General features: G+C 40.2%; 1 non-coding gene across 1 annotated transcript; it reads left to right on the top strand.

Annotated features, from left to right (window-relative positions):
- Positions 1–11,040: 11,040 nt before the first annotated feature.
- On the top strand, positions 11,041–11,175 carry LOC111546814. Its single transcript, XR_002732933.1, has one exon. It is a non-coding gene; the product is annotated as a U8 small nucleolar RNA (small nucleolar RNA).
- Positions 11,176–11,396: the final 221 nt, after the last annotated feature.

Genomic DNA, 11,396 nt, shown 5'->3' with positions numbered 1-11,396 from the left:
TCCCCAGCCATGTGGAACTGTAAGTCCATTATACCTCTTTTTCTTTCAGTCTTGGTTATGTCTTTATAAGCAGTGTGAAAGCAGACTAATATACTGCTTCATGACCATTGGGACGCCACTATCAAAAAAATAACAACAAGTATCAGCAAGGATGTGGAGAAATTGGGACCTTTGTGCATTGTTGGTGGGAATATAAAATGGTGCCACTGCTATGAAAAATAGTTCCTCGAAATATTTTAAAAATAGAATTGCCTTGTGATCCACAATTCTACTTTTGAATACATATCTGAAAGAATTGAAAGCAGGCTCTCAAAGAGACACCTGCACACCCATATTCATGGCAGCATTATCTGTAATAGCCAGAAGATGAAAGCAACCCAAGTGTTCATTTACAGATAAATAAACAAAACGTGGGAGATACACACACACACACACACACACACAATGGATTATTATAAATTCTTTAAAAGGAAGAAAATTCTGACACATGCTACAATGTGGATAAATTTTGAGGATATTAAAGTGAAATAAGCTAGCTCCAAAAACACAAACACTCTTTGATTCCAACTTCTATGATGTACCTAGAGTAGTCAAATTTTAGAGACAGAAAGCAGAGTGATAGTTGACAGGAGAGAATGGGGAGTTGTTTAATGGATATAGAGTTTCCATTTCACAAGATGAAAATGGAGTCCTGAGATTGGTTTCCCAACAGTGATAATGCATTTCACATCACTGAACCGTATATTTTAAAATGTTTAAGATGGTGAATTTTCCATTATGTGTATTTACCACTACTAAACTTTTTTAAGTTGAAGAGACAGAAGAGTATTAAAGTGATTCAAAAAATATCATCAAGGGTTTCTTCAGCCATCTCTTCTTTCCAAAGTCAGTATATCCACAGTTTAAGGCAGGAATGGCAAACAGATTCCAATTCATGGACACTCCCTGATCTCTGGTTGCTGGCACATCCTACTGAGGAATCTCAGGGGCATGGAATGCAGCGAATCACTGTGATATCTGCCCCAGCATTGGGAGGAGGGGTGGTGACCTGCATGCCAATTTTTTGCCATGCATGGTTTATGGTTTACAGTAACCACTTTCACCACAGTGGTGTCCTTATAACCATTGTAAATACTAGGGCTGAGTTTACTGAAAAATTCCCACTATAGGAACAATGAGAATTATGCCAATACCATCAATCCTCACTTCTTTAAAGAGGCAGTCAGGGAGGGCCCTAGTTGAGCAATGGAATAACATTTAGACCCACAGTTTTGCTTTGTTGTGACCAGCATGGCCAAACCTTCCAAGAAAATACAAATACAAAACCCTCAAATCATTGTTTTGGTTGTGACGAATTTGGTCAACATTTGGAGTGTAAACAAGTGAAGAGCCTTTCACTGAGTCTTGCCTTCATCTCAGAAGTTACCTGGAATAGTTAGACCTGAAATACCCCTGGCACCTCAATAGGCCAATTATCAGACCTGTAACCTCTGCTAGCTGAAATACCAATGTTACTGGTATTTCCATGCATTGGTACCAATGCATAGAAACAAAAAGACCGTTGGAGACTTTTATATGTTTTGCTGTTGTGAAAACTTGAAATTAAAGCAATTGTATCAAAATTTTTACAAGACATGACTGTGTAAATTAGTTTTCTATGAGCATTTCTGATCAGTGTAAATGATAATCACTTGTGCATTTATGTGTATGCACCCGTATCTCTTAGGCCAAGGGAATCCCATATCATTGCAAATCACACAAGCAACATAAAAACCAGTGGCTACTGGGATGAGCTTTTAAAAGGCATCTGGGTCAAAAGACTTGAATTATTCATCCCAGAATCCAAAAGCTCAGAAAAATTAATGGGTAATAATTACCAAGGGACCAAAAATTAGGCATACCTATTTGTCCTGCAACACTGCAGCTAAGGAGACAAAGCTTTGATCAAAGGTTTACATTCAAGGATGGTGACTGCAGCATTATTTACAACTTGAAACAACTTAAACATCAACCAAAGTATAACTCCTAATAATGTATGAGAGGATAAGATACCTTGTTAAAATTTTTCAAGAAGATATTGAAGAACCAAGAAAAATACTCAAAATGAGGAGTGAAAAAACAGTGTCCATAGAGAAAAGATGATATTGATGTTTAGACTAAGAAAACGTGGAGAGATAAGAGCCAAATGGGGCCAAATATAGAGAAAAACAGAGTCAGAGGAAAGACAGACACCAAGAAAACTGAGAGGAAATACATCAAATTACTAATAGCAGTTATCTCTGTTGATAACGTTTTGTCATTTTTTTTTTGTTCGTTTTTTTTTTTGAGACGGAGTCTCGCTCTGTCGCCCAGGCTGGAGTGCAGTGGCCGGATCTCAGCTCACTGCAAGTTCCGCCTCCCGGGTTTATGCCATTCTCCTGCCTCAGCCTCCCGAGTAGCTGGGACTACAGGCGCCTGCCACCTCGCCCGGCTATTTTTTGTATTTTTTAGTAGAGATGGGGTTTCACCGTGTTAGCCAGGATGGTCTCGATCTCCTGACCTTGTGATCTGCCCATCTCGGCCTCCCAAAGTGCTGGGATTACAGGCTTGAGCCACCACGCCCGGCCTGTCATATTTTTAAATATTTCACATCTTGTGCCAAGCAGCTGTAATTTATATATAATATATAATATATTTTATATATATATGGAGAGAGAGAGAGCAATGTAAAAGGACAGGTAGTAGAATTTGCAGGTAGAATAGTTACACCCAAGGAAAGGCAACCATAGCAACAATTGCTTGTCTTGTTCAGTTCAATTCAAGCTCCTAAACAATGAGAACTTACCTATATTCAGGAAAATACAAAGAAGAATAAGACATTGTCCCTAACCATGTCCCCCACCAAAAAATTCCTGAGTTGGTTACAACTCAATGTATCAATAACAAATTTTAAAGGCATCTTTACATTTTACCATTCTCCTCCAACCATAACAATCTGAAAAGCAAAATGTATAGCAAGCCAACAATTTTGGCTAGAGGGAAAATTGTTTTGCTACAGTTTTGCACGCATGGGGGTCGCAGGGAGAGGGGTAGATGGATAAGGAGGAGAGATGGGAGTTCTGGTAAAAAATCAAGCACCATAACTTCTTGGATCAAATTATGAATTATGGAGTCTAAACCCCTGGGTCTAACATAGATATCAAATTGTCAGCTTTAATACTGAGAGAAGACAACATGAGCATGTCCAGTTACTTCCCCCAAATTCATGAGATATCTATAGTAAGGGTAAAAGTATCAGGCCAGGAACGTTACTCTAAGTTAGGTACCTTCACATGAAAACAAAGTAAAGAGAAAAGAAGTTTCCACCTTCACCTCAACATGTGATTACCACTTCCTGATGAAATTTTAACTTCTAAACATGGCAGCTGTGGTCAGGGGAGCAGAAAACGTTATATAAGATACTAGACTTAAGTAACACCTTGTTCAAACTCTGCTTCAGCTATTTAGAAACTCTACAACTATTAAGTGACAGTCTAGCCTCCTAACCCCTGAGAACTTTGCACATCTATATAAAGAAAAAGAACACTATTTGTCTCAGAGTCCCCACCCTACTTGCCTCACAGAGTCGTTTTGAGGCTCCAACAATTGTACGCACAAAAATGCTTACAAACGCAATTGTGCTACGCAAATTGCATTTGTCCAAACCTACTGAGAACATCATTTGAAAGAATATCACGACATTTCAGCTCCCTTATTCAGACAAAGTGAGTAAGCCACTAATTTGCTCAAAAATCTCTGTGCATGAAACTGCTCACATTACAGAATCTGCCTTTACAAAGACATTTCCTTCTGCAATAGCAGCCAGGAAACTTCCGAGCAAATTGGATGGTCCACATCCAGGCGACCTGAAAACCAAGACATAAAGAAACATGGGCAAGTCTGAGTCCCCATCCACAGCCTGGACATGTCATACGGGGAGTGCTACTGTAGCTTAAGTGATAAATCATCAACTAGAGAAATATAAACACTGGTTACACAAACAAATTCAGTTTAAGAGTTTCTTAATGAACCTTTAACGAGTTACATGTGGGCTGTAAATGCCCTGGAGGCTGCCTCAAAGTGTTTGCTTTCAGGGAAAGAAAAACAAAAATGCATCAGTTCCCCCCTCATCTTATGATTCATCTCATCAGCAAAATGCAACAGAAACAAGTGACGTTTGAATTAAAATGCTATTTCCAAAGGAGGAGGAGGAATGCATCTGCCATTAATAAAGAAATGGACAAACTGAGAAAATGTCATTCTCTAGGTTAGGGCGGAAAGGAACAAAAGAACACTGATATGTTTGTTATGAGGAGTGATGATTTATGAGAAATTCAGAACTTTTCATTTACCACACATGGTGGCATAATCAAAGTGACCCTTTTCCTTTCCTCACAGTTTGAACTTTAAAATTATAGGGTTTTCCTCCTCAAACATTTTCTTTATTGGCTAAGATTTAAAACACATACACACACACACACACACACAGAAAGCATTTGACTTGGGAGGAAAAAGATAACAGTTTCAATTTGTATAATGAAAGGCTAGATAACAAAAGGGGTGCAACCTATGATTTTTCCACCGTGACCCAGACCTACCCATAACATTTCCATTTCCTGAGAATGGGAAGCACAGAGCCAAAATAGATAGGTCACAAGAGCAGTAAAATGAGCTTTATCAAATCATGCACCAGACGGAGCCCATTTCTATCACCTCAAGGTACTTTACACTGTCAGGATGAGACACAGGGATTCATTTATTATGTCAATGTCCTTACACAGGACATACCAAGATTTGTCTTCACATAAACAAGATTCTGACCTCAGAGAATGTAACTAAGGGCCAGGTCCACCCAGCTGGCACCACATGGCCAGCAAATGACCCATGAATGAATCACAATGGGCAGCCAGGATGGACACACTAGATGCTTGGGTGGACACAACCAGACTTCAAGAAGCACGTGGACCTAGAGAAAGCTCTGCCACCTACATGCCAGAGCATGTTCATGCTAAGAACTGCCAGTAGCTCTGTTATTTGTTGACTTGACTTTGCTTTGGAGAAAGCCTTAAATATGTGTATGAGGAAAGTCCTCCCTCCCCGAGATATAAAAGTTCTACAAGACACTTAGAACAAAGTCTCCCAGACTAGGTGCTTGGAACAAAACCTTCCATCCATCCCGTTGCCTGTTTTCTCTACACCCTGGTTTGAATCGCCCGCAGGAAATGCTCCACTGTTAGTCGGCATGGATTTGTTGTCACTGGAAGATCAACGTGGAAATAGACCTGGTATAGGCAAGCATTACGGCAGAGGCCCTTCCTGGGGCAAAACTAGTTGAGTCTTTGTTGCCCCAGTGTTCCCCTCTATCAAATGCTTTCATAATATTACCTGTATCATTGTGTTATTAAGAAGACTGGATTTCATTTACAGAAGTTAAGCAGTTACAACAGTGCCTAGCACAAAGTGAACATGAAATCACAGTTACATATTATGGTGCAGACACTAATTTCCTGCATCAGAAAGAAATTTTCAGCATATTTTATATGCTAGAGAATGCTTTTGATGCAAAGACACAATAATTTCTGACATTTGTTAAGCACTTACTATGTGCCAGGTAGTGGGCTAAACGTTTTACATTTGTCTTATTTCATGTCACAGGGAAAAAAGAAATAGCTTGTATTGACTGACTACCATCCATGTGCCAGGGAGGTCTTCTTATCTCATCTTAGAGGTGAGAGAAGAAGTCAACCAGCTGGTAAATGGGCCAGTCAGAAATGAAATCAGGTATAGAGTACTACCATGTTTATGTTCTTTCTACTAGGTTGCTCCATATACTCATCATATACGTATGAAGAATTGTTTTTCTACTGTATGAAACCAGAAGCAAACCCATGATTCCCTGGACACACACACGCACACACACACAAATGCCTAATATGGAATCTGTTTCGTTTTTTGTTTTTTTGGAAGGAGAAAACCTGTCTGTGTGTCTAAGGCAGAAGGCTCTGACTGGCCCCCTGGTGTCATGTGTATTTGCTAAGAGGCTTTCTCTGGCTATTTTTAATACACCTACACAGTATTTTTAAAGGCGAAGCAGCTAGGTTGCCATTGTTTGGTCATAGTTCCAGAATCTTAGCATCTGAGGACAGGCCACTCTTAACATTTATATTACCCACAGATCTGTCCCAGAAATTTGGATTTAGTCCTTTGAGATTCTGAGAAAATCGATGGGGAAAGTTTCCAATTATGTTTGTAATTTTTTTCCATTGTTTTCAGATACAACCTAAATGTCTCACAGGTTTCCAGAACAGTTTATGTCATTCTCTGGTGCATTGTTTGTCTTCGTTTTTGGCATCACCCGAGCTTGAGAGATGCATTGAAGTTTTAAACCATGGAAGCAAGCAACCTTATCTCCAGTCAACTTGATCTTTCTGATCTGGGAACCAGCATCCCCTTGGCCACCAGGTCTGGGATGGAAGTGAAATCATTACCGCTGTCTTTGATGATCAGGAAAAGGAACTTCATTAGCTACTTTCTGTCCTCATACATCTTTGGGGCACAGGGTTCAGAATTTATTGCAGCTGTAGGACAGAAGTTAGGGAGTATGAAAGGAAGCTAGGAAATATGATTTCATTTCCCTATCCATTTCTCATTGAAAGGATGATGGATTTCCCATTCACTCCCAAACAATCGCTCCTGCCTACCAGGCTGTACTCACCAGGAAATGGTGCCTTTTCTAGGAATCCTCCATTCTCCTTGCCCTTTAGGGCCTTCCCCCTCAGTCTCCACCAAACAAAGGTGACAGATTTTGCAGAAATAAATGGTAAAGGTACCCGGCCAGCCTGTCATAGCTCCTCAGAAAACACCTTCCAACCCTAGTTGCACCCTAGCATCACCTGGAGAACTTTGTAAAACTAGAAATGTCCAGCCCATCTCCACAAATTCTGATTTCATGGGTCTGGGGAGATTCCTGGGCACTTATAGATTTTAAAGTTCCCCCAAGTGGTCCTAACACATAGCCAATGGAAAGCCACTGGCTGATTTGAAGGTCACTGTTTCATAGGATGAGTGCCTTGGTCAGTTTCTCTTCTTTACCTGAAGGTTAAATTCCATCTGGGGTTCCCTGCTGCTGCTCAGAAGTCACCCTGCACTTCGCTTCTCTGAAGAACCCCTTTGAGTGTCAGATTGCCAGGACTGGGTATTTATTTCTTGCGATGGTTAATATTGAGTGTCAGCTTGATTGAATTGAAGGATGCAAAGTATTGTTCCTGGGTGGGTCTGTGAGGGTGTTTGTTGCCAAAGGAGATTAACATTTGAGTCAGTGGACTGGGAAAGGCAGACCCAGCCTCAATCTAGGTGGGCATCATCCAATCAGCTGCCAAAGCAGCCAGAATAAAAGCAGGCAGAAGAACATGGAGAGACTAGATTGATTTAGTCTTCTGGCCTACATCTTTCTCCTGTGCTGGATGCTTCCTCCCCTCAAACATTGGACTCCAAGTTCTTCAGCTGTGGGAGTTAGACTGGCTTCCTTGCTCCTCAGCTTGCAGACAGCCTATTGTGGGACATCACCTTGTAATCATGCAAGTCAGTACACCTTAATAAACTCCCCTTTATATTTACATCTATCCTATTAGTTCTGTCTCTTTAGAGAACCCTAATACATTTCCCGAAACCAACTGGGCTCATAGCCATCTTCCACTTAGACCCCCCAGTACAGGACCTATGCAAAGAAGGTAAGGGGCTAACGGGCCACTTGCCTCAGGCTCCAGAGAGCTAGAGGGTCTGGAATGCAGACTCCTGGCTTTATCAACAAATGAGTGGGTGCATGCAGCCAGGAAGATATGCTAGCAGCTTTGAGAGAATATTTTTATCTGACAACCTTATACATGACGCCCATTCATAAATTGTACCACCTAGAGTGTACTATGAATTCACATTTTTATCCTAGAATTAATTTGTGAATAACACATTTATAATACATTGTACTTAGCAGGTATGTTGGAAGCATCAATGAGTTAAATTACAGACATTTTAAATTCATCGCAAATTTTGCAATTCTGCTTTAGCTTCTTTCATTTTTAATATCTTGGAGAGGTGATAGCCCTGCCATGTCTAGCCTAGCTCACAGACTTTACCCGTCCGCAGTGTCACAGGCCTCCACTATCCATGAGGGGCCAGGAAACTAAGCGAGCAATTCCTCCACCCCTCACCCTTTCTATTAGAGAATGGGTGTGGTACGAGACACCTAAGGCCAATATTTAAGGAGGTGCTCACTTGAAAATACCTATCTTTCACTTGCACAAGAGGGAGGGCCTCCTTAATAAATATTGCACCCTGGAGGTTCAGTGTACCGAGCCAGTACACTGATGCTCACCTGTGCATACACATTCACACGTGCATACACACACACACAGGTCCAGCCATTTCAAGATTAGTGTGATGGTGAAAATCCTGATATAAAGTATCTCATTGAAATGCCTCTTACTCAAAAGAATGTTTTGCATTTAAAAGATGCATTTGATCACCAATTTTCTAGCATAATAATGAAAAAAAATCAAACCTTTTTATTGGATAGTAGTAATCCCGAACTGGTTAAAAGGTATGTGGAGAACAAGTAAAAGAGGAAACAGTGTTGTCCCAGGGTTGTTGGTATGCAACGCCTGTCCTTGTAGATCTACAAGCAGGCAAGAGCCATAGGGACTCTTGGCAGCTAAACTGCTCAGACTGTTAATTACTACTTTAGTTTTTATTAAGGGGAGTTTTCACAAAAGTTAAAATATATGATGTACTTTGAGTGGTTGAGATGAAAAAACAGACCCAATCTAATCTGGCCATCCTGGAAGCTATGTTTGTAAAGACAGGCCTGCGATTAAGCCTGAGGCATTTTTGGTGAAAAATATGAACTCCAAGAGAGTATCATTCTGTCCTTTCTTTAAAATAAAATATTGTTTACTTCAGTTTGCCATTATCATTTCAGTTCATCAACAGTTCCAGTTACTTTTCCATTTTGCAAAGCCTCCTGCATCATTCTCTATACATAGAGAGCAGATATAGACACACAAGCACACCCCCAAGGAGACAGCCCACTTGGACTCAAGGACATTCATTGCAGCAGCTCTCTGAAGAGACAATTATTTCTTTGGCAGAGAAAGTCGTGCTGTTCCTTATGAGGACATTAGAGGAGAACAACTTGTCTCCCTACTGAACCCTTTGCACAAATATCTTCTAGAAGGACTTGTTCCTCACCCACTGGCCCTAGATTCTATCTCACTATTGAATGAGGCTTGTTCACCAAACAGCTTTAAGGATGGGTGTGTGCTCCGGAGAGAGCAGGAAACAAGTGAGAGCCAGTCTGCTTTCCGTGGGTCAGCCAACGACTCCGCCAATCCTATGACTGCCATTTCACTGAGGATTGATATGTCTGAAGTCACTACAAAAACAAATGATGCTCTAAAGCTCATTCTGCCCTTGCACAAAGAAGCCAAATAACGCAGGCTCTGATTGATTTTAGAGTTGGCCTAATGAGACAACAGAGTCCACTGTGGGAAATTTTTGCTTATGCAGTGAAATTTTTACTGTCCAGCTCTTTAACAATTAAAATTGTTTTTAAGTTTTGACTTTTATGAATGAACAACCAATGGGAGTATGGTTGGGAGGTAGTACAGTTTAACAGCTAATGAAGTCCACTACCAATAATGGCAGACTCCCCAAGCTCAGACCTCTGCTCTGCCAGTTGACTGCCTATCTTTTCTGGGATGAGCTGTTTAGCCTCTCTGCTACACAAATTCTTCACCTGTAAAATGCAGACAGTAAGAAGTCCTGCCTCAACTACTGTGGTAATGATTAAGTGTGTTAATGGATGCCAAGTGCTTAGCACAGTCCCTAGCTTAAAGCAAGGGCTCAAAATCAAGCTTTAGTTATAAATAATATTGTTAAGATTTCTTACATAATGTGTCAGAACCCAAGATCCCTTAAGGAAATCTTCTAAAATATATTTTATTATTTGTCAGAGTGCAAAATCCTTGAAAGAAGCCTTTTTACCAGATCTTTTTTGAAACCATCAGCCTGTCTGAGAAGGCCAACAATGGCCCTTTATGGAGAATTAATACAGAATTTATCAGAAGTTATTGTTTATGCATATTTTAGCTTCCAATTACGCTAAAAGTGTGTCTATTTTAACTCAGAGCCTTCACTTTGATGTTAGCTGTGAAGTTTCATGTTTCCCTATCAACTAACAGGCATTGTTATAATCAGGACAATGTGGGTCTATCCCTCAGGGCTTGGTGACAAAAGTCACTATTTTTAAAGGGAGTGTTGCCCTCAGAAAGAGGAAAATAAACACATTCTTAATAAACAGTGATGCTATTTTCATGTAAATATCTGTAAGGAAAATGGGCATCAAAGCTAAAGGGGAGATGACATAGAATGAATTTGTTCTGCATGATTAAGGTATTGGGTACGCACAAGGAAGGTGAAGTCTCTGGATCTGAGCATTTTATTCTTGGCCCAATACTCCTTTCATGTGATGCTCTTGCATGAGCAACTTCTGCCTCTCTTTCCCCCTCAGGAAAGCCACAAATATCATCAACATTAACTTAAACTTCACCCTGTTCCTGAAGTAATATGAGACCTTGGTTGAGAAGGATACAAGGCATCGTGAAGGTGAACAGACCAAAAAGCATTTAAAATTGCTTCCTTTTGCACATAGAAATTTTTCTCTTCTCTGGCCAAACTCTCCCAATTTGAGAAAAAGCGAAATTAACTTTTTTAACTTCCAAGAATGAAAAAGTACTATAATGGGATGTGGGTATTACTTGGAGAGGTATAGTATGGGAATACATTATTTGATACCCATTAGCTAACACATTAGCCGTTCCAATTTGCAAGAATCTGAAATCTATGATTCGAGATCCTGGTTCTAGCATCTCTGACTTTCCCTGCCCCTACGTGGTTATTCTCACATTACTAACCTCAAAAAAGTATTGAATGTCTTGACATCACATTTCTGTAGAGAAGAGTATTTCCTTGTCAGGTGGGATCATCCTTACCTGTTTCTCCTTTTGGAGGTCAGATCCGAACATGACGATTGCAGAAGAATGAAACGTGATTAATACCTCTGTGTAATCAGGCCTTGCAGCACCCTGATTGAGCCTTTCTGATTCTTCCTGATAATCTCTATTTTAAAAAAAGAAAAAAAAAAGAATGTTTCCTTTGAATTGTAGGTAGAAAGGTAGACGAGAAGTCTGAGAAGTATCAATTCATTGTCCTGATAATTACCATTGATTTCTAGCTTCCATCAGAACCATTTCAGAACTCAGGGACATTTTCAGGATTCAGGGAGAATCCAAGTTGAATTGAGTTTGTTTCTGTATCACTGACCA

The sequence above is a fragment of the Piliocolobus tephrosceles genome, chromosome 4 (assembly GCF_002776525.5).
Source record: "Piliocolobus tephrosceles isolate RC106 chromosome 4, ASM277652v3, whole genome shotgun sequence".
Lineage (NCBI taxonomy): Eukaryota > Metazoa > Chordata > Mammalia > Primates > Cercopithecidae > Piliocolobus > Piliocolobus tephrosceles.
This window is presented reverse-complemented; position numbering and strand designations above follow the sequence as displayed.